General features: G+C 38.6%; 1 protein-coding gene across 1 annotated transcript in view; it reads left to right on the top strand.

The window, feature by feature from the left end:
- Nucleotides 1-24,901, top strand: part of PLCB4 (phospholipase C beta 4) — a 472,346-nt gene that overhangs the window by 527 nt on the left and 446,918 nt on the right. The window lies entirely within an intron of this gene.

Genomic DNA, 24,901 nt, shown 5'->3' with positions numbered 1-24,901 from the left:
GACTGAAGGCTGCCTTATTTCCAGTATTTTAAAGTTGCTTTTCCCCTAGCCAATTAGACTTCGTCTATACAGTATAGAGTGTAGACTTTGTGCAGTACCAAATCAAAGTGTGGGAATATGGAATTCTCGAGTTTCCAAGTGTGTCTAAATGCAACTTTATCTGGACTTGTAAAACCGTCATAAACTAGAATTTTTTTCTAGAAAGGAAGTGTCCCTTATATTTTCATAAATATGCATATATTTGAGAGGTGAGCCTACCTCTCTAACTTTGAAAAGAATAATTATTCTGGTCGTGATTCTAGCTGTTGTTCTGAAGCACGTGTTTGAAATTTAATTTCGGTCAAAACACTCATAGGAGGTCTCCATTTTTTAAACATAGATGTGATACGTCCTGGTCCATAAATGTAAATGATAGGAGTATGGAGATAGCTGTTTATTAATTCTGATTGTCAATCATGTCATGCAAACATAGGCAACGGTATAGCATGTTAAAATGGAATTAAATTTCCCCTTTAAGGAGAGATCAAATTTATAAAGTAAAGGAACAGGAAAACAGCTGGTCACTTTACCTGGGCCGTCTCCAAGGAGGTAAAGGAAGTGTCTAAAGAACTGTGCTCTTTAGGATAGAAAAAGTGTGTGTGAGAGTGTAACATTTTAGCTTTATCCTTGTAGTATTTTCAAGACTGCTGGCTTTAAAAATGTGTGACGGGACTGAAAAACCTAAGCTTTTGTACTCTTCCAACTTCAGTGGTCTAAATTGGGGAATCATACAGATAAAAAAAAATCTAGTTCGGCAGGGGCATGTGCTGTAATCCCTACTGGTGTTATATAATCCAGAATGCTGTGTTTTTTGCAGGACGGTCTTATTTTTCAGCTCATGTATTGCTCTATTATGTCATCTTCCTTTCTAACTGTAGAAGTTTAATAAATGATTGCCATCTTGGGAGAACACCTGTTTTCATAGAATTTACTTTTAAAAATGAAATAGCATATTTTATTGGATTTTTTTGCATGAGTCTTTTGCTTCCAGAACTAGTGACCCTTCAAATGTAGCATTTTATAACCCATCTAAAGGTACCCTGTATTAGATTACTGGTTACGCTTCCCTCCAAGTGTGTTATTACTCAGTCATCCGAACTTAGTTTTGATTTAGCTTTGATGATATCACTACCCAGCTTCTGAATTAATCACCAGTGAAAATGCTGTTCTACAAGTAACTGTCAAAACAGAATTTCTAAGACTGCATTTGATCACCGGGTGCACATTTACATCTGTTGGAATAATTCTACCTTTATTTTACAAATGCACACCTACACAGACCAGCTTTGTTCTAAAATACTCTTTTTGGAAGTTTTCTATGTGTCTGCCTGAAAATGTGAGTGATGTGAAACAACTTACCTGCCCTTGCATACTGATGTGGTGTGTTTTTGCCTTATGCGATAGTGAAAGATGGAAGTTGAAAAAAAGTTAACGGTTACTAGAAAGCTTTTGCAGAAATGCATTTAAAAATCCCTCTCCCCTCTGAATATTTAAACCCTAGCAGAGACCACTCAGTGCCTGTAAAGCTGTGATTTTTGTCTTTTTCAAGAAGATATCCAGTCTAGATTAATGTAAAGATTTAGATTTTGGCAACAAGACAACAGCTACATTTGGAAATCTCAATAAATAGGGTATTTTCCTAGCTTAGTACTAAGTCCATTTTTTAGTCTGATTTACTGAGAATTGAAATGATGACTAAGTGCTTGCCTGGTATTCATCCCTACCTCAGCTTCCAAGTAAAATTGAGGTGAAATCTTGCCTCAATGCTGTTGAGCTGTTTGCCTTGAATAGTCGACTTAGGCATGCTAATTGGTAGAAGGATTTGATGTAAGTGAAGTTAGAAATCAGTTTGGGATTTAATGTCTGTGGTTTCACTTCCCCTTTTTAGATGTATCTGGAAAAATTCGAGTATCAGAATTAATGAACAATTTTTATGAATTGCTTAAAATATACATAAGTACTTACCTACTAACTTTGATTTTTTACTTTAAAACATTTTGTTGAGAATAGATTTTATTTCTTAGATCAGAGCATTTAGGTAATATAGTCATGGACAAGAAAGATTATGTGTTTCTCGTATTGTCCACAAGAGCCCTTAATAATAAGCTGAAGTATTTGGGGGGAGGTGTAAATAATCTTTGACATTTAAAAGTATTCAGCAGCGTGGGGCTAAGTTAGTGTTGTTTGTGACCACTTACAAAGTCAGGATGAAACAGCATGTTGATTTAGCACTGGTGACCCAGGTTTTTAATAAACTATCTCAGGGAGTCCCTGTAAAACCAAGAACTTCTGCATTTGATATGCAGAATGAGGTCAAGGACTAATGGAGACTTAAATGATCACAGTATTTCCTGTCCAGGCTGAAGTTTCTAAAATAATCATTTTTCACCTCATCCTATGAACTTATAGGCCACATTAGTGTCTGTCAAAAAGCCTTACCCACCTATTGAGAACTAAAAATAGCTTTTCATCCCTGATGAGCGGAGGCAGTGAGTTTGCTGCTAGTGTTCTGATGTTAAGTGTGTTTGCAAGGACACTGTTGAATTCGGTTGCTGTCCAGTATACATTTTCCTCTTCCCCTGTCATATTCAGAAACAAAATAACCCTGCCTAAGTCTTTCTTCTACTCCTTAGTATTTGCTTTTCTGTTTAATAGTTTTTCTTTTGAGCAAGCCTCAACCTTTAAAGTAGAAATACTTCCTCAACTTGTAATATTATTTATCTGGTTATTCTTTAGAATGACATAACTTTTATGTTCAGAGGCTGTGATTCTTTAGCAAACCACATATAAAAATGGGTTCAGTTTACCTCCAGTTAGGTAGGAGGCCGGATGATAATGATTACTAAGTGGATGAGTGAGAAGGTTGCATTCTCCTCTTGCTTGAAAGGCCCAGGAAGCTCATGCCCTGGGTGCTTTTCATTTGCTGAAGGTGTAACTAAAGTTCCTAGAGGAGATGAAAGTAATAATGCCCTACCTTTCAGATTTCAGGGAGGAGATCCTTATGTCCAAGGGAATGAATGACCAGCAGAATTTTTATTTGCCCTGAGTGATGTCCTCATCTCCTTTTTCTTTCTGGAATCTTGTAGTCGAACATGACATAAATGAGGGTTTGTTTTCTGAACGCGGTTCTTGCTTACTACTTCTAAAGCCTTCAACATGACCCTGTTGCACACCATGTCACTACAGGATCGTGATTTCCTCACCTTCACTGAGTCTCCTTTACCTCTCTCCTCCCAAGAGCCTTCGGTGTGCGCACAGTTGGGAAACTCCACCTCTACTTACGGAAACACCTTTAGTCCAGGCAATTCATTGCTTTAAGATACATTGCCCTTCTAAAGCATTCTTTTCCTCTTGAACAATTAAAGGATGTTTTTGACTCTTGGACATGAATGAGAGAGCCATTTCCTTAGATATAGGGGGAAACGTGTAACTTGAAGTAATTCATTCTAAGCAGCTCATCGAGAGAGAAGAAATCATGAACCGCTAATTTTACATTTGACATCCCTCTCGCTCCTCAGAGCAGTTCTTCAACATGGGTCCTCCCCATTAGGGTCTGAGAATGCAGTTTGGTGGGGCCACAAAGGTAGCTGGCAAATGAATTAGTACCAGGTGACAACTAGGGCGAGTAGCAGAGCCAGTGTTAGCCTGGCATTTAATGGATTAAAAAGAAACACATATATTTCTATTTGTATCCGTTTAAAAAAATTCCTGGGTTGGCCCCATATCCTAGTGATTAAGCACAGGTATTGGGAACCAGATCTCATGGGAACCAGATCTCACATGGCTGATTGTGATTCGAATCCCACCTTCAGCGACTTGAAAAACATGCAAGGTGAATGTGTGTGCCTGATCAAAATCCTGGCAAGTGGAGAAATTAAGGTAAAAAAAGATCGTGGTGTGGTCATGTCCCATTGAGGGGTGCTTTCTCTCTCTGGCAAGTGTACGTGCCTGCTGGAGATTAAAAAAAATAATGTTGTTAAGTATATTTCAATATGATTGCTTTCTGTAGGACTTTTAACTATGTATCTCTATGCATTTAAAATATTATGCTTAGAAGGGTCTAGAGGATTCACTAGATTGCAAAGGGAGCCCGTGACCTGTGCAAGGTCTGCTCTAGAAATGCTTCCGTTTTGAAGCAGCTGGTGAGTGGATGAAGGGTGGTACTAAGGGTTTGCACTCAGTTACGATAAGTGGCTGAGACCTTCAGGCTGGGAATCAGGCACACTTGATCTTGTACCCTATTGATGCCCAGTACTAACTGTGTGACCCTGCACATCCACTCTGAGCCTCAGTTGCTCCTTCTGTAAAGTGAGGAGAATAACCCCATGGGGCAGAAGTGCCTGACACTGCTCCGTGAATGGTACAAGGTACTGTGTTACTGCTGCTGTAGCAACTGCTCCTTCTGCTAATGCTACTAGTATTATTCTCATCCATAGGATAAATGGTAGAGACCTGCCCATACAAAGGAGCCATGTGGCCGAGAGGCGTGTTTTTCTCATGTTTGCAGATACACTATCATTGGACAAATCACCAAAGCCCTCTCTCTGGAATTTCTTCCCATTTTTTTGTTTTCATTGATGTTTGAAATGATGTGATATAAAAGCCAGAAGGTGGTGTGGTGGTTAAGATGCTGGACTCCTAGGGGCCAATTGCAGTTTGAGTCTAGGACCTGGCAGCTTGAAGTTCATGTCGGGTACGTGTGTGTGCATGCCCTAATTCCAAAGAGAAAAATGGAGGAGAAGGTATTGTGGTGTGGTCATCCTCCCTGAGGGGTGATTTCTCACTCTCTCTCTCTCTCTCTCTCTCTCAGTCACTCTGGTGAGTGCATGTACCCTTACAGCAAAAAAACAAAACAAAACAAAACACAAAAACAAAACTCAAGGAAAAAAAAAAAACCAACGAGTGATACATTAGTATTTTCTGGTTGAAATGGTAGTGAGAAATATAAAAGCAAAAGAAAATAGCCTGGGGCCAGCAGGTGGTGTGGTGGTTAAGGCTCTGGACTCCCACATGACTGACTGCGCTTTGAGTCCCAGACCTAGTGTCTTGCTTTCTCTCCCCCTCTCTCTTTCTCTCTCTCTGGTGTGTACATGTTCCCTAGGAGGGACCAGCAGTTAGTGTAATGGCTATGTTGCTGGATTCCCATGTAGTCAACCGTGGTTCGAGTCCCGGACCCTGTGAGTTAAAACTCACACCGGGCGTGTGTGCGTGTGTGCCCAAGATCCCGAAAGGAGAATGGAGGAGAAGGAATTGTGGCGTGGCCATCCTCCTGGGGGGTGATTGCTCGCTTTCTGTCTCTCTCTCTGTCTGGTAAGTGCACGTGCCCTATGGTTAAAACCTCTCAAAAAAAAATTAAATAATTCTTTTTAAAAAATAAAGCATCCTTTTCCACCTCCGTCCATCTCCAGATATTACCACTGGCAACAGAAGAGTCCCTCTTTCTCCTCCTTTTTTTTTTTTTTTTTTTTTTTTTATTTTTAATTGCTAGGGAGAGCAGAAAGACAGAGAGAGAGAGACTGAGAGAAAAGGAAAAAGTACGCCCTAATGGGGCATGGTTACACTGCAGTTCCTTCCCCTTTTGGATTTTGGACATGCATTCATAGGCATGCAGTGTGTTTCTCAAGCCACTGGGGTCAGAATTTGAACTGTGGTTGGCTCTGTGGGATCCATCGGGATCCATCCATTAGATTATGGTGTCATTTTGAAAATCTGTTTTCTGCTAGTTTATTTAGCTATGAAAACTCTAGACCCCTCTGTCTTAGTGTTTATTATGATGTTGCTAAACAAATCCATGAGACTGAGTAGAGGTAGAAGTATTAGGTCGTTAGAAAAGTCATGATGCATTTTTACATAGAAAAACAGAAAAAAGTATGTCATGACTTTTCTGACAACTTCATAGAACAATGGAGGTTTATTTGGTTCTTGATTCTGGTGGCTAGAAAGTCTGGAGGTATGGGTCTGACATCGAGCAGCCTTTGGTGCTATGCCACAATGTGGCTGGCAAAAGCATAGATGAAGGTGGGTGCGTGCACAGAGAAAGAGAAGTTTGAGGTCAGCCATCTTCCTTTTATAACAACCTGCTCTTGCTGGAATTAACCTCTTCTTTTGAGAGTGAGTACTCCTTTTTAAGAAACAACATTAATCCAATCATGAAGGTGACACCTCCATATTCCAAACTCTACCCACTAGGCCTCACTTCCTAAAGGTCTCACCACCTCTCAGTGCTATTATACTGGGACCAAGCTCCTAGAAAATAGACCTTTTGGGGACAAACAATTATCCAACCCATAGCACGTACATGTCATTAAATGCCCTTGAATATATCAGAGAAGTGCAGTATTTTATAGCTTATGTAGATAGACCATAGGTTGATCTTGTGAGGAAATTAAGTAAATTTCATTACTAAAAATACTGTTCTTGCATATTTATTTACAGCTTTAGACTGTCAAATACTTATTTAAAAATCCCTTATATCTTCTACTTAGAGATTTAGAAGATTCAAAGATAATACTTAGCTTCAGAAGTGACAACTTTGATAACTATAGTTGTTAATAAGAAGTGAATTATTATTTAAGTTTTAGAATTTTGCAACATTCCTTGAAAGACTTGGAATCACTTTAATATCACAATATCAGGGCTAGTAAATTTCGATGTGGATAAATGACAGGAATACGAAATAGTGTCCTTTCATCTGTTTCTCCAAATATTCATTTTAAGAAAAATTCTGGCTAGGCTGGCAATGACATTCTGATTCTGATTGTATGCCTTCTGCATGTTTATTTTTAAAGCATACTGTGAATTGTAGAAATATGGTAGCATACAGTCATCTTCCCTTGGCATTGAAACCTTGCGTATTCAAGAAATTCTGTGCTAGGTTTTGCTCGTGGAGACGTGCTAGTGCTTCACAGTTTACAGGCAATTTCCTTTGATAATGTCTGTGAAGGTACAGTGCAGGGTCACTCTTTACATGTGTGCTGTTTGGGGCGCTGCAGGGGAACAGATGGCACGTGTAAACCAAGTGAGCTTAATAAAGGGACTCTTCAGAAGTTACGAGCAGGTGAAAGGAACACACCTAGGGAGGATGCTAAAGAGGCACCTAGCAACGATGGAGAGCTGTTCCTACTCCAGGGAAGGGGTAAGAGGCTGTCCAAGAGCTGTGTGCTTTGTAGAGGGGCACAGTTAACTTGCCATCTCCCTACGGGGAGATAGCAGGCGAATACATGTACCTATCTCACTCTCCTCCTGCCCTCTAACTCTGGCCGCTACTGTCCATTAGCTGAACCCAGACAGAAGCCAGAGGGCCAGGATAGGAGAGTGAGGATAGAAAATGTGGACAAATGGGCCTGGAGAGGCAACCTATTTGCCTTCCTAGAACAGAAGCCCGTGTGGGTGAGAAGTCAGGCCAAGGTGAAAAGGCTGTATGGTCTGGTTATTTGGACAAAGAAAATAAAACTGCAGCTCCAGTGATTAAATTGCAGTTGAGGATGTTCTACATTGCCACAACACTGGCATTAGTAAAATTTTGTGGTGGGCCTTAGGGTAACATTTTTAGTTTTTAAAATTTTTAGTGTTATTTGGAATGGATTGTGCTTCTTAGGAAATGCAGAGAATGGGAAACATTATGTTATTTATCTAATGAACCAAAAATGTATGTTTACGAATAAGAGAGACAGTGGGATTAATAAAGTCTGTCAACATGGAGTTGGATACCTAGGATATTCCTTTGCTTTTAATATTTTATGAAAATATTTTATCTAAAATGTCAGGTACCTGGGGGGAGAGACTAGGAGGAAATTAAGGTTATTAGCAGTAATTTTCCTTCAAAGAAGTCAATTTAACTGAATCATTAGCATCACTGAGTAGAAATGAACAAGCTGTATTTTCCCATTTGTTCAGCATGGCCCTAAGACACTGAGATTTCAGGCTCATTTGTTCCCTTGTTTTTTTGGCCCTGTTGTTTGGAAAGGTGAAAACTGCTCTGTTTGGTTTGTGTATTTGTCCTGAATGAACAAGCAATGAAACTTGATTAGAATCATAAAATCATACTGCTGGAAGGAATATCAGGGTTCATCTCTTCTTACCTCTAAATTTTCTGGTGTGAGAAACCTAGACACTAGCTATTAGTAGCTGCTGTTATGCAAATTCTTTGACTCAGTGACCTTGGGGAAATGATATCACCTCTCCAACCTGAAGGAATTGTACCAGATTGATTAATTTTCGCTTTTACCTGATAGACTCCCAAACTCCTTGATTCCAAGGGCTTGGCTATCCATTGCATGCTATTTTCATATATTAGAAGGAGAGCTTAATGAGTTTCTCTTCCACCACTTAGCCCTTAAAATGGTATTTCTGGAAGTGACCATATTGCTTTCAATCTTCCTACCCTATAACTTCTTCTATGTGAGATAACTCATTCACTTCTACATTTTTATAGCCAGCTATTCACCAAAGGCTCTTCTTTATTTCTTTATTTATTTATGGACTTAAAGTTTTTTTAACTTAATATATTTTATTTTAATTTCTTTTATTCTTTCAATCACTATACATCACTTAGCTTGTAAAGTGAATTTTCCAACATGAATGCATTTCTCACCAGTTCAGTTGGGGATACTATTATACATGTTATCATCAACAGATAATAATCCATTTCTGTGTCCCATAAATGTATTGCCTCTGTATTTTTCTCCTTAATGTATTTCCTCAGACTCTTCTCCTTCTCCCACTCTCTCCCCACACTGTATCCTATAACTATAACCATCTTCTGTGTTTCTATATCCTCTAATCTTTCAGTTTTAGTCATAAAGTATGGACAGTCAGTTTATATAAAGTTGAGACATACAATGCCTCTCCTTCATAGCCTGGCTTGTTTCATTCAGCAATAAATCTTGGCTATTCATCCACTTTCTATCAAAAGCCAGTGTCTTGTTTTTTTCATTTTTTTCACGACTGAGTAGTATTCCATAGAGTATATGTGCCACACTTTTTCAATCCATTCTTCTGTTTATGGGCATTTGGGTTGGTTCTATGTCTTAGCAATTGTGAATAATGCTGCAATAAACATAGATGTGCAAGCACTTTTCTGACTAAGAATTCTCCTATCCTTTGAATAGATACCCAGGAGTGAGATTCCTGGATCATATGGTAGTTCTATTTGTAGATCTTTGAGGAATCTCCATATTGTTCTCCATAGTTGCTGGACCAATTTACACTCCCAGTAGCAATGTAGATTTCCCCTTTTACTGCATCCCTTATATCCCTGTCCTTTCATCTGAGCTCCAGATATATCCTATTGTTCACTAGATATCTTGATGTTGAAGTCCTCTGGGTACTTTCAAGTCAAAATGTCAAAATGGAAATCCTCAGCTTCCCTCTAAACCTGTGTCATACCCAGGGTTTTAAGTCTTTGTGAAACAAGTCACATACCTGTTGACTCTACCCCATTAATAGCCCTCATTTCTGTTTACTTGTCTTTATTTCCGTTTCTACTGTCTAAATTTATATGCTCATCATTTCATACCTTGATCATTCCAAAAACCTTCCTATCTACTTCACTATTTGTCTTGCTTTCATTCATTCTGTCCTTCATGCATTCTGTTGGCTCCTGAGTGAGCTGTGGAGACACTAATTGTGAGCTACAGCACTTGCACTCAGAAGTTTGTTGATTGCAGCGAGAGACAGACACATGGCTACCTTGTAAGTTCACATTTTTGCTCCTTGCCCTCTGTCTGCATTCAGCTAAAGTAATTGGCGTTAAACAAATCTTAGTAGAGTGTAACCTCTGAAATACTTTACCAACTCCCTGTTGCTTTCAGGATTAATTTCTATTTCTCTAAATTGCCAAATGCAAGCCATCCATGGCCTCTACAGTAACCTCATACCTCCTTCATTTGTATCACCTATGTTCAACTAGCTTAGCATCCAAGAACAGAAAGGCTGTGACCACTGTGCCTCTGCTGACTTTGGGTTCAATCGCCTCTTTCAACTGCTAAATCCTACAGTCTTTAGAGACTCTGCACAGTTGTCATCTCCTCTGCAAAGCTTTCCTTGCTTTGAATTCCAATCCAGGTTGGGTGCTCCATGTCTGCCCTCCTGTTGAATGGTTTGCAAATTTTAGCCACATCATGACTCTTGTTGAGGAAATGGAAGAGTCTGGCATGTGTTAGTGTCTAAGTCAGTGTCTCTTGAATCAGTGACTAACTAGGTGCCATTATTTCAAAGTCTGCAGATTGGGTAAATTAGAAAAGCTATCTGATGAATAAGCAAAAGAGGTGCCATGTTTAATAAATTGAATCTGTAGACTTATTACAGAGAAAAGAAGTATTCCATTATTATTTACACTGGTCCCTGAAAAATAGTGGAATAATCATTTTGGAAAGATGCATGGTAACTTGAAAACTCTTTACTTATTATTTTTGCTAATGGAAATCCTATATATCAGTATACTAGATCTAGGGAAGCTTATCACTGATTTCTGGTGGGCACACAGTCATATTGTTCTTTTATTTTTAAGAGTTCAATTTGAATCAAGTTGTGTTTATTTTTCTTATAGTGCATTTTTGACCCTGAATCAAAGAAGTTTCCTTGTTTCAAACTTGGATGGAAATTTAGGGGGGGAAAATGCATTTATTTAATCAGATTATTTTATTGAATGGGATACTTAGTATTTATTTTCTTATAACATTTTATTTTCAAAATGACCTGAAACTATATCAGTGCCAAATAGAGAAAGCAAGAAAACTATTAATTAATTGAAGGAAATATTCTGCTGAATTTTTTTTGAAGGAACAATTTTTACAGTTCGAAATCAAGAGGGACTGTTTTATTAAAAGTGGTTTGGATCTTGTAAAAAAATGTTTTTGATGGTCTGTTTTGGGAGAGATTTTGGTTATAGGGCATGTGCGCTCAGAGAGAGACAGAAAGAGATAGGAAGCGAGATATCACCATGGGGAATGGGGTGGGGTGGCCATATCACAATTCCTTCTCCATTCTCCTCTTGGGATCTTGGGCGCTCACATATACACGCCCTGTGTGAGTTTCAAATCTCTGGGTCCAGGACTGGAACTGGGGTCTGTCATGAGGGAGTCCAGCAACGTAACCATTACACCATCTGCTGGTTCATTTTTGACAGTCTTAACCAGGCCCCCATCCCAAGCTTGTAGACTTAATAATGTTTAAGAGATTTCTTCTTCACAATTGGTATCTTTTGATTTAGCAGATTTCTTTTAGCTTTGGGATGAAAAAGTTCTGCCTAAGTATGTTAATTGTTCAATATAACATTATTCAAATTTCACTGGGGACGATATTTAGGAGGATTATAGTTATACTATAGCAGCTGGTCAGAGAATAATTCATGATAGATCTTGGCAATACAGATAGAGAATTTTTCTTTTTATTTAGAGCCTTTCTGGACCTGTGAGGCCCTCTGAGAATCTTAAGGCTGGCCTCATTCTGTCCATTTTTCATTCCCTTTGAAAGAATTTCAAAGTAACTGGTTAAAGTTCTTCTCCATCTGTCATAAGTAACATGCAGGGATTTCTTGTGCAGCTACCAAAGGGAAAGGAGGACATCTTAAAATGCAGATGATTTTGGTCTTAATCCATATTCTCAAAGTGACTGTGCTAGAACTAGGTTCTTCTGCACCTTTCTGTTGCCTTTTAATTTTTATTCTCTCAACTCGAATTTCATAAACATGGCAATCTAACAAGTTTTCCATACATATTGATAACCAGGAAGAATCTGGTCCTTGATTAGGAGTAGCAGATGCTTTCTGAAAACCTGGAAATGTTCCACTTTTTACTGAATCAGGGTACTCCCTGCTTTGTTGGAGATGTAAAGATATTAATTACTTGAAAGGCACCTCATTTCCCAACAGAGTTTATGGTTTAGATTATCTCAAGAGAAATTCTTGGCCATTTCCTTTTGAAGGTGAGGGTGGTCTTTTTATTGCACAAGGGATATGATATCCGGAACACAAGTGCTAATGAATCAGTGCTTCCTAACCTGAGACAAAGTCGTGAGACAAGTGTCGAATACATACACATATGTATACATATGTACACACAAATGTGCATGCATGTGTGCGAGTGACAACTACTGAAGGACCTCAAGCCACATGGTGGAATGGGATATATGAAAAGCTGTACTGTAGGGGCCACCAGTGAAATGGTGGCTAAGGTGGCTGCATCCCACATGGCCCCTTTGAGTCCTGGACCCAGCTGGTTGTGTGTGTGTGAGTGTGCCCAAAATCCAGAAAGGAGAATAGAGGAGAAGGGGATTGTGGTGTAGCCATTCCCCTAGAAGGTGCTTTCTTTGTCTCTCGCATGAGAGTAAATACCTTTGAGTAAATTTAAAAAAAAAAAAAAAAAAAAACCCCCAGAAGGTGCTTTATTTGTCTCTCGCATGAGAGTAAATACCTTTTACTAAATTAAAAAAAAAAAAAAAAAAAAAAAAAAGCTGTACTGGAAAGAAGTGTACTCAGTTCTTTGATATTATTGAGTCTACCTGATTGTCTTTGCTATGTCTTGGTTTTGTGTTTTCCCAGGATACTTTAGAAGCCGGTCTAAAACCCAACATCCTGTAGGATTAGGTCGTGTGCTCAGGGCCTTATAAATGCAACCTTATTTCATTTTTTCAGCAATACTGCGGGTCAGTATAATTCCTACCATTTGTTACTAACAAAACCGAGTGACGATTTTATTCAAGGTCTCATGGTTTGCCCAGTGGTACAGATAGGGCTTCAAAATATAGTTGACCCGACGCTATAAGGCTATAGCTGAGGCCGGGTGTGTACAGAGGAAAGGCTGCGTGAGGACACAGTGAGAAGGCGGCAGTTTGCAAGCCAAGGAGAGAAGCCTCAGGAGAAACCAAGCCTGATGATATCTTGATCTTGGTTTCCAACCTCCAGAACTATGAAAAAATAACTTTCTGTTATTTAAGCCACCTAGTCGGTGGCATTTTGGTATGGCAGCCCTCACAGATGAATACAGTGGTGTTTCTTTTACATGCACCAGAAAGCAGACCTTATGATACAGACACCAAAACAAATAAAATGATTACAGACTAAAATAACAGAAAAAATTTATTAGTTCTTCTATGTCTTTTTTAATGAATGCTGTTCCTGTAGCACTCTATGCTTTTTTATTGAAATATGTACACACACACACAGACACACATGTGCACACACACACACACGCATACACATAGAGACACACACAGACACACTGACTCCTTCAGGCCGAGGTTGCCTATTTCTGTTTTCTTCTACATTTAGCATGGTATTTAGCACATATCAGGAACTTTATACTTGCTTGTTGAATGAATTATTTAAAGGGGATATACTTGGTACTTTAGGAAAACAGTTGTCAAATCAGACTAATGATAAATAATAAGTAAAAACATTATGCTCTTTTATCGTCTTGAAATAACAATGTTTGTATTTGAACATACATTTCTAATTTCAGAAGGTGATCTCTATTTCGAGTTGGCTGAGTAGAAAGAGTATAAAAACATTCATGCTCTTTTATCGTCTTGAAATAACAATGTATTTGAACATACATTTCTAATTTCAGAAGGTGATCTCTATTTCGAGTTGGCTGAGTAGAAAGAGTATTTGTGTTCGCTGAGCTTTCATAAGGGTTTGTTTGTTTATAGGCATAGATTAGATCATGTGTTTTTTTAGTCTCTTTATTTAATTTTTTATATGAGTTTCACATACTTCTTTTTCAAGTTTCCTCCCTCCCTTCTTCCCTCCCTCTCTCCCTTCCTTCCTTCCTTCTTTCTTTCTTTTTTTTCTTTCTTTCATGAGTGCCCACAAATGTAAAGGAAAGAGAAAGACATTCCCCACAGGCTCTTCATGCCATGATTGACCTCCAACTTTAGCCAGCCCCAGATCACGGGCATGTGCACATCTGCTGTGTTCAGTGAGGTTTCTGGATGCGAACCTGGAACCTTCCCAGGTGGGTCAGTCCTCCGGAGTGTGTGTTACCCTGTACTGCTATCCAGCCCTGAGTGTCATATACTTCAGTATGGAGACTTAGAAACAAAACATGTCATATGAACTGAGTGTCTTTTTTTTTTCATAATTAGGAATTTGGTTCATTGCCTTATTTATAATTTGATAAGCAAAGTATACTTGTCGAATTTCTCTGCTATCAATCTAAGCCCTAGGGTAGTTTTCTAAAACAAAATAAAAGTGGTTTCAATTCTGATTTCTTAGTGTTTTAATAGTAGTTTAGGAACTATTTTACTTTCTCTTTAGTTAATATGACAGGAGTGCTTTCTCTTTGTAATACGTTTTGTGTAGAGAGTAAGTGGTCATGAGACTCATTAAATGCAGTTTAAGCAGTGTTTTGCTTGATTTGGTGCCTGTAAGGAAAAATAAACAAACAAACAAACAAAAACAACTGCACCCTTGAGGTGGTTTGAATGAGTTGCTTAGCTTATTAATTGTGATTTAAACTTATCACGGATCTGGAAAAATAATTGTGAAAGGAGGTTGTAAAACATGAAACATACCTGCTGAATAATGTATATTTAGTACATTCTGAATGATATAGAGTTAGTGCATTCATACAAAGCAATCTTGAATAGAAAACAGTATGTGTTAAGTAACAAATTAATATGTTAATTTTTCATTTTCATGGTATTATTTGAGTGAGGTTTCTAAACAGGACAGTGCAACTTGTATTAAAATCATGGAGAAATTTGGGGCTGAATGGAAGTGCAAGGGTAAAATGAGATGCATTGTGAGACTGACTCACATGGGAGGGTTCTGGGTCACGCCTAGAGACTTCCCAAGTACACCAGGCACATACGTGCCCATGATCTGGGTCTAGCTGAGGGGTGGGTGTAGATTGCTGTGTTGGGACCTTGTTGGGGTGCTCTCTCTCTCTCTTTGTCTCTCTCTGTCTTCTTCACCCATGGAAGAAATAAATAAATAAACTTAAAAAATAAAACACACGGAAGGCCATCAGATGGTAGGGAGGTTAAGGTGCTGGATCCCTGCATGGATCGAGGGCTGGTTTGAACCACGTGGCTGGCTGTGTGTTTGAGTCCCAGACTTAGCAGCTTAAAACACACCAGGCACGTGTGTGCTCACCCAAAATCCCGAAAAGAGAATGGAGGAGAAGGAATTGTGTGTGGCATGGCCTGGATGTGGCATGGATGATTTCTTGCTTTCTGTATCTCTGTCTCTCTCTGTCTCTCTAGCAAGCACATATACCCTATAGCAAAACCTTTACTATGCAGAAAGGATATATTTTTGTTTAAAACATTCTGCTGGAGTCTGACATAGCTACTACATGGGATGGGGTGAAGGCAATGACCTGTCTAGACTCCTTTATATATGTACCTAAAATTTTAGTGGTTTGCAGGAACGGATATGGTCATGTGAATTTATTTGAATAAATCAATTACGAGCTATTTGGCTCTTTTATTTTTTTTAAGAGAGGTTTTAGCTATAGGATGTGTGTGCTCACTGGAAAGACAGAGATAGAGAAACAGAAAGCTTGAAATCCCCCCTCCCCAGGGGGGATTGACTATGCCGTAATCCCTTTTTCTCCATTCTCCTCTCAGCATCTTGGGCATGCATTACAAACATACCCTGTGTGAGTTTAAACTGGGTCTGAGACTTGAACTGCAGTCAACTATGTGGGAGTCCAGTGACATAACCATTACGCCATCTGCTGGTCCCAGCTACTTGGCTCTTTCAAGTAGTCATAACTCATTCTTGATTTTTAAATCAGAGTTGTACAATAGCTAGTACACAGTAGGCTCTTTTTAAAATGGTCCTAAAATTAGCATGTATGATGAGGATGCTGGCTACACACTGTTCTTCTACTTCTCTTCCTGACTTCATGGTTTTATATGTCCTATTTTGGATTTGTATGCATTCTGCTCTTTCTAAAATTGGTATCTAAGCAATGCATTTTTTAACATTAATTATCAAGTTTTGTCTTACTCTTAAATTTCATGTGCTTATGTAAGGCAGTATAAACGGGCATTATCTACCTTGCTGACACCTACTTTCCTGTGCTGAACATTTATGAGCCTTGATCGTAACCTTGACATTTAGGATAGCTACCTGACCTCTAAAAATATAAAGACCACAGCGATTATAGATGGTTATTCCTATACATCATCAATGATAAAATAAAAAATAATTCAGAAAATTGTCAAGATACTTGAACATTTCATAAAGGGATTGGTCTTAGATAGCATAGAGTTACCTGTAGAAACTGTTCATTTTTTAAAGAATTCTTCCCCAAACTTAACGGTGACAATACAGTCTTGAGGGTGTGATTCTGGTTATTAACAACACAAACAGATAAAAAGCGGTTTATTGCCTTAAACAAAGTAATGTTTAATTTTTTTAAGGGTAGTATTTAAAATGTGCCCACTGCATGACTCAGTCCAGAATATAAATAGTGATATGAATTAAATTATCATTGAAATTTCCACCTTGCTTGCTGTTCTCACTTAGACCTTATGACCTCAGGAAGAGTGAGACAAAGCTATCATGACAAAATAAGTTGATCAACTGAAACTTGGTCATCTAGATGGAAAAGGATATGTTTTGTAGCTGAAAATCTCATGTAGAGAATACCTTTTTGCTTTTTATTTGCTAGAGGGCATACACACTTGCCAGAGGAGAGAAGCAGAGAGAGCAAGAGAGAGAGGGAGAGAAAGCTCTCCCTGTGAGGGATGGCCATGCCACAATCCCCTCTTCTCCACTTCTCCTTTCAGTATTTTGAGTACACAAGCACATGCACTGCTGTGTTTCTCAAGCTGCCAGTTCCAGGACTCCAGCTACGCAGATGGCCATATGGGATCCAGTCACCTTAACGACCATACCACCAGCATGCCCGAGAACACCTTGTTAAAGTTACTCTCAAGTAGAGCATCATCAGGTATATTAAGAAGGAAAGCAACATTTTCAAGTGTCTTGTAAAGTCAGAAATTCTACTAGGTATTCTGTTTGGGGATGCAATTCAGTAAAATGGGTATGAGTGTGTATTATGGGGTCCTCATTTTGGCACTGACAAATTGAGAGACTTTAAGTCAGTTTCAGACCTCCTCTTTCTCATCATGTTTTAGATCTATCCTGTGAAAGAGGTGGCAGTATCCTCATTCTACAAATAAGGAAATGGAGGCCCTTGTAAATAGTTTGTTCTGGGCTGCATAAATAGCAAGTTGCAGAGTTCAATCCTGGAGTCAGGCCCTACTCAGAATCCCATCTCCTTTCTGGTAGCTGTCATTGCCTGGCTGCTGAATTGATGATATTGACCAAATAGGCTGGTTGTTGCCATGTTGAATGTGTTCAGATTAGAGACACTGGTAGTACAAAAAAGCTGAAAAGGAATTGGGAGAAGTGCCTTATAGCTGACCATGTGTCTAGAACAAGTCATGTCACCTCATTTGTTTCTGTTTTCTTATCTTTTAAGGAGTTAGGCTTATATAACATTCTTTCACGTTTACCATTCAGTCATAGTGAAGTATTTCTGTTTGTCTCTAGTAATTCTCTGTGTTGAAGTCTGTTTCATCTTACTATTATTTTTTATTTATTTCTTTTAAAATTTAATTTATTATTGTTATTGTTTTAATTTATTATAGGGCACACACACTCACCAGAGAGAGACAGTGAGAAAGAGAGAGAGAGAGAAAGCAAGCCACCAGGTCCAGGACTTGAACTACAGTCAGCCATGTGGGAGTCCAGTGCCTTAACCACTACACCACCTGCTGGTCTCAAGTTATTTAATATGTGAGAGAATGAGAGAGAAGGAGACAGAGACAGGGACCCCTAAAACACTCTCACCCTGCCACAGTCTTCCCTCCAGCCTTCCAGTAAGCCAGGAGCAGTGGCATGCCCAGAGTGTTCAGGTTCACCCAGGATTCAAACCCAGGGCATTCCCATGTGGCTTCAGTATCACACAGTGGCATCTTGCCATTAGCCCACCACAACTGAGTCTGCCTTATATTAGTGTAACCAGCTCCATTTTCTTTTGCTTAGTGTTGGTATAACTTTCTTTTTCAACCTATTTGAGTGTTTCTATATAGATTATAGTTTATTCTTTTTTTTTTATTTTTTTTAAAGTTTTTCCAGAGGGTGGTGTGCTTGCTGGGGACAGACAGAGATAAAGTGAGAAAGTACCCTCTGTGGGGAATGGCCGTGCCACAATCCCTTCTCCTCCATCTCTCTCTCATTTCTGGATTTCAGGCATATATGAACATGTGCCCAGCATGTTTTTCAAGTCACTAGGTCCAAGACTCAAACTGCACAGTTGGCCATGTGAAGCCCAGTAACTTTACCCACTATGTTCACCTTTTCTGAATCTGTTCTTGACAGTCTTTCCCATTTGAAGGAATAGTTAATCCATTTACGTTTAAAGTAATTGTTGCTCCGGTTATGTTCTGGAGTTAAGTTTTTGAGGTATATTACAGTTTGCACTTAGATTTTTCTTTATCTTTATAGTATTCTTTCAGACTTTATGAAAAAAGTATTTTTAGGTTAGATACTTACTGTATCTTATAGGTTAGATATTTACTGTATCTTATAGGTTAGATACTTAAGACACAAAGAGAAAATAGCTTTATTCTAATCCCTCCTTAATGTTGGATGGCATTTTTCACAGATCCCATAGTTTTCAAGTCATCTTAAGGTATTGAAACATTATAATTTTTAAATATTAGAAAAATGTAGCACCATATAAATCAAAATTTCTATCCTCCCATCCAGATTTAGCCTTTTTTCTGTTTCATCGTCAGGCCTGACCCCAGGTGATCAGCAGTTAAGAAGAAAGATAATTTCTAGTTTAATTCTCCTCCCTGTGTCATTTTCTGCCACTGTTTTCTGCTCTTCTAGAGTTGGCAAGAGGGTCAGAAAGGGGTCAAAAACTATTGCACTTAGCCGATCCTGTTTGCTTTTATGCCCAGTTCTTTTGCATGCATGTAGTGATGCATTATCTGGAAATCCCTTGCAGGGATTTCCTTTGGCACCTGCCATTGATTGGATCTGCACAGTGCAATCCCCGTGTGACCACTTGTGACCTTTAGCTCCTGTTCTCCAGTGGTACATCATTAGAGTGTTCCTGTGCTCCTGTCCAGGAAGCTCATTGGAGTGTACACCTTTCAGGATCACTCAACCTTGATTCCCTTACATGGAATTCACTTGGTCCACAGCAGAGTTTATAGCTTAGCACCATCAGTCTCTGAAGTGAAACCTATTTCTGCTTTACTGAGGCTCTGTTGCAGTTCTGTTATTGCAGGTGGCATCAGCCAGGATCCAGGACTCCAGCCTTGTACACTGCCCACAGAGCAGACTGTGAGTTTCTGCACAGAGGCAAGTGTCCAACCAGGAAATAGGGTATCAGCCCCTTTCATTGCAGATAGCCCTAATTTAGGAGCGGTTTTGTTGCTATTGTTATTGTTTTTGGCACTTAGTCTGAGTTGGTAGAAAGGGAAGAAAGAGAACATTGACTTTTCTTTGAAGAGTCTTCTGCATCTCAACTTTGTCTGATATGAAGACTCTGGGGTGACCTCAGGACAGCTTTGGCCATGTAGCAAGTCCCGTGGGCTTGTGAATGGAGCTCGCCCTGTTGTTTTTAGCACTGAGACTATAGCTGACATTTTGAAACAATTCCCATTCTACTTCTCTTTAGAGATATTTAGACAACGTTGACTCAATGGCAAGATACACAGATAAGTGTTAAACCTTAGCTGCGTTTATTATTTGTGACCTGTCACACTGTGATCTTCTGCCTTCATGGTAACGAGAAATTCTAAGTACTAAATAAATGCCTAATGAATCAACTAGTGGTAATTACAGGATATTGGGCTCTGGGGAAGGTAAGGGTGACCAATACAAGAGGAATGAAGTTTCTAATCTGCAGCATACTGTACTGATTGATTAAACAATTGGTCACTTACGTGGAAAAAATATAATTCAAAGCTATTGTTAGCTAAGTCAAACTAGTTGGTCAGGTTGGCTGAGGAAGATAAAACCTGAACAAGCATAGGCAAACACCTCTGCTGTGCAGATACACACACACACACACACAAACACACACACACACACACACACACACACACACACACAGTTTATATACATGCAGAGCCTATAAATACATACATATTTATATAAAAGTATAAAATATAAAATAATGTAAATGTATGTGTATGCTTACATATGCAGTGAGTATACATAGGTATATGTTTATGTGATGAGTATGTATCTCTACTTCTATATATGTATATATGTCAAAGCATAAATATATATTTTATATTCCCAGTATAGCTGTCAAAGAGATGACCTATTATGTACTACATAAAATTAAGAAAATATTTCAGGTGTTGGCAAAGCATAAATAGCACAGATAAAAGAATGGTTTGGAACAAGAAAACAGTAGTTTAATTTTGGAGCAGATGCAGATGAATCTGAAGCAGAAAATAATCCTAAAACATTTCATCTGCTTTTGTTCCAGAATGGATGGGTGACAATATAAAAAAGTTATAAATTTAATTTTGACTAGAGTTCATTATGAACATTTAAGAAATATAAATATGTATTATTTGTTATACAATAGCGGTTTTTCTGTAAGGAATTACTTTATTTTATTTAACTTAATTTGTTTATTTACTTGTTTTTAAAAATTTGACCAGAGAAGGACAGAGCAAGAGCGAGAGTGGGGGTGGGGGGGAGTGGGAGAGCAAACTGCCAGGTCTGGGACTTGAACTGCAGTAGGCCATGTGGGAGTTCAGTGCCCTTAACCACCATGCCACCTGACCGCCCATACAATAGTGTCTTATATGAATAAAAAGGAGTTTATATCTAAGTAGTATCTAAGCTTTTTAAAAGTAACTTTGGAGCTTATAAAAGTAATATGTAAGTATTCTAAAAATAGTAGAGAATAACAGAAAAGCACCAAGAAGGTGGCAAAAGTGCCCTTAATCTCTTCATGACAGATAGCTATTACAGGCCAGAATGAGAAACACCAGACCACTTATCGTTTATTGATAATTTTTTTTTTCATGGGTGATAAAAAATGGTGGAACTTCCTTTGATCTATATTTAAGCAACTCACTAATTTTTCCTGTTAAAAACTAATAGGAATTCCTCTCATGTCTAGACTTCGTGTATAGGAACCTGTACCAAAATTGTGTCCAATATAATCAGAAATCTGCTAAGTATAACTTCTCCAAGTTTACTTGTAGATTAGATTTTGTATAATTTTTTGAACCTTAGTCAGCTGTTAAGAATAACTTTAAGATACAGGAAAAATAAAAGAAGGAAGGAAGTTTAGCTGCTGATACATAAGAAAAAAAGGTCTTTAACACTTAACCCTGTTTTCAGTTTTAGCCCTGGAATTACTTATGGCAGTCGATTTAATGTGGACCTCAATACTTCACTTTGTAAATGGGACAGTGTCTGTGTGATTGTGGGGTCAAATGCACGGCAAAATCTAGATGCTTTTGGCCTGTTTTCAGGATATACTTCAAGTAAGGTAATCATTCATAAAGGAGTCTTAGTTTGCTAGAAAGTTTGGAATTCTGAGCCAGAGATTTAAGAAAGAGAAATTGTGTACAGGCTCTGTTGCAGTTCTGTTATTATAGGTGGCATCAGAGTTCTAATGGCCAGATACTGTTTCTTTATCTCTCTCTCTCTTTCTCTCTCTCTTTTTTTTTTTTTGAGATTTTTGTTATAGGGTATGTGTACTCACTTGAGAGACAGATGGAGACAGAGAGAGAAAGTGAGTAATCACCCTCCGGGGGAATAGCCATGCTCCAGTTCCTTCTCAATTCTCCTCTTGGGATTTTAGCATACATGTACATGTGCCCAACATGATTTTCAAGCCACGGGGTCCAGGACTTGAACTGTAGTCCAACATGTGTGAGTCCAGTGCTTTAACCACTACACCACCTGCTGGCCTACTGATATTTTGTTTGTGAAATTATCTTCCCATTTTCCTCTGAAGCTTGTCTTTTGTTTTGTTTGTTTTTTTGAGAGGTTTTTGCTATAGGATGCGGGTGCTCACCAGAAAGACAGACAGAAAGCGAGAAATCCCCCCCCGGGGGGATGGCCACCCTGTAATCCCTTCTCCTCCATTCTCTTCTTGGGTTCTTGATCACGCACGTACACACATGCACCCGGCATGAGTTTAAGCCACCGGGTCCGGGACTCAAACCGCAGTTGACTACGTGGGAGTCCAGCGACATAGCCATTGCACCAACTGCTGGTCCCCAAGCTTGTCTTTAGAAATCATTAGCCTTTGGTGAAGAAAGAGCACATCGAGAAGACTTTATAAAAGAGAAACTGAGTGTTATCATGTTATTTAATTGAGAATACTGTATATACACACACACACACACACACACCCTTTTTTTTTTTTTGTATTATAGAAAAGTGTTGGACTAGATTGTAGAAACAAGGATATGTTGGCTATAGCTGCAGTGGTGCAGTGGCAACAGCACTCTGATGCTGATGCCATGTGGGTAGGGGCCAGGTTTGTGTCCTGAGTTCTCCCTGTGCATGCCAAGCACATGCCTGTGATCCTGGTTGACTGAAGCAGGGGCTGCGTCTGTGGAGACCCTGTTGAGGAGACCCTGTTGACTCTTTCTCTCTCATTGATTGTCTCATGAAATAAAGAAATTAACTAAAAATAAAAAATAGGATATATTTATCTTCCTAAAGGGAATTGAATCATTATTTGGAAAATGACTCAGCATCCTTATACTGAATCTACTTTTTCTTAAAGATCTGTGTTTGGAAATTTAAAAATAATAGCTAACTAGGGCTAGCAGGTGGCGTGGTGGTTAAGGCGCTAGACTCCCACATGGCTGACCATAGTTTGAGTCCCAGACCTCGCGGCTTACTTTCTCACTTTCTCTCTCTCTCTCTCTCTCTCTGTCTTTGTCTCTCGCTGGTGTGTGTGCATTCCCTATAGCAAATTCTAAATATAATAATAAATAAAATAAATAATTCTTTTTAAAAATTAAAAAATAATAGCTGATTACTAGAAAGAGGGGCAAGAAATGGAAATAGGCTTTGCCTTCCATTTATAAACCCAAAATAAGTTAGGCTTTGAACATCTTTTTCACGTTTTTTTTCCCCATTCGAATGGATGTTAGATCGCTGTTGTGGTAGAAATGGTGACTTGCTAAATATTCTGCGTTGTTACAAAATTGCTGGAAATGGCAGTGGGAAAAGCCCTTGCATAGGCTGATATACTGCAGTTATGTTTTACATCGATGCATGTATATATCACAGACTGTGCACATATTGTGTAAAAATAATTACCACATGTTTCGGGGGTGGTGAGTCTGTTTCTGCTCCATGAGAATTTATGAAGTTGTTAAACGAGGTTTCTTTGGAGTCCTAACAGTTTATTTCACTAAGATGTTTACTGGGTAAATATTTTCACTAAGATTTTCATCAACTTCAAAGAGGTATTATTTATTCAATAAAAAGTGTTAGGCGTCGATTGCAATGTGCCAGTATTTTTTTTCTTTCTACAGTGGATTTTTTATTTTTTCCTTTTGGGTTCAAATGAGTCCATTATTTTACACTGCTTCAATCGATCTGAAATGTTGCATACATTGAAACAACGAGTTTGTATATCAGCAGATAAATAAAGCATATGATATATACACACATAACAGAATACAATTCAGTCATAAAAAAGATTGAAATCTTGATAGCTGACGCACCATGGGTCAATCTTGAAGACATTATGTCAAGTGAAAAAAATTCAGGCATGGAAAAAGAAATAACACATTTTTTTCTCATCTGAGGAAGCTAAAAATGTTGACCTCATAAAAGGAGAGTGTAGAGTAGTGATTATTTGCAGCTGCAAAGGCAAGGGAGACAGGACATAGATAAAAAATTATTTAGAATCAGATAGGAGGAATTAGTTCTAGTGTTCTATAACATAATTGGGTAACTATAATTAACAATATTCTGTATTTCAAGATAGCTAGAAGAGAGAATTTTTCAGTGATTCCGACACAGAGTAATGACACATGTTTGAGGTGATGAATAAGCCAGTTACCCTGATTCGTTCATACTGTATTGTATTCATGCACTGAAAAACGACAGCATACTCTATTAATATGTTTAATCATTGTTATAGTTAAAATTTTTTTAAAAAAATGAAGCAGTGGGTTTGATTTGTGAGCCCACCAAGGATGAGGATCTCCAGGATCTTGGTACCACTTCTTTTCTAAACATGACAGGGGAGCTGTAGCATGTGGGGTCCATGTGCATACAGAAGGGCTCTGAGTTCCCACAGAAGCTGAAGGCCCTATAGACTAACAAGTTACTTTTGAGTATGTCCTCAGTCATATAAGTACATGGTAGTGGTTTTATTTTCTTCTTTTTCTTTTTAATGTGTCACCTTTGTAATTCCTTAGAGTTGTAAGATGACCTAGAGAAAGTCACTATCTGGGTTATCCTGAACCATGGGTGGCTTATGATACGAATGAGTAGTCGTTATACTTGAGGTTATGAAGAAGTCTCACCTTGCATATGCTCTTGGGCCCATAAGCTGAAGGCTCATGTCAAAATTCCCTCAGCTGATGTATGTGTATAGTTTATAAATAATATTTTTTAAAAAGGAGGAAGTAGCAGCAGAGCTGTCCTTCCTGTTTGAATGTCAAGTCTGCCTTTTCCTAGACATATGAGGAGAGGTGAGCTTTTTTTTTTTCTCTCATTGAGAGACTAGAGACAGAGAGAGACAGAGAGAGAGAGATGGTGAGAGGCAAAGTGAGAAATCACCTCCCCCAGGAGGGATGGCCATAGCACAATCCCTTCTCCATTCTCCTCTTGAGATTTTAGGGACACAAGCACATGCACCCAGCATGATTTTCAAGT

This window comes from Tupaia chinensis, unplaced genomic scaffold, assembly GCF_000334495.1.
Source record: "Tupaia chinensis unplaced genomic scaffold, TupChi_1.0 Scaffold000305_1, whole genome shotgun sequence".
Classification (NCBI taxonomy): Eukaryota; Metazoa; Chordata; class Mammalia; order Scandentia; family Tupaiidae; genus Tupaia; species Tupaia belangeri.
Note: the sequence above shows the minus strand (reverse complement) of the source record. Positions and strands in the feature narration are given on the sequence as shown.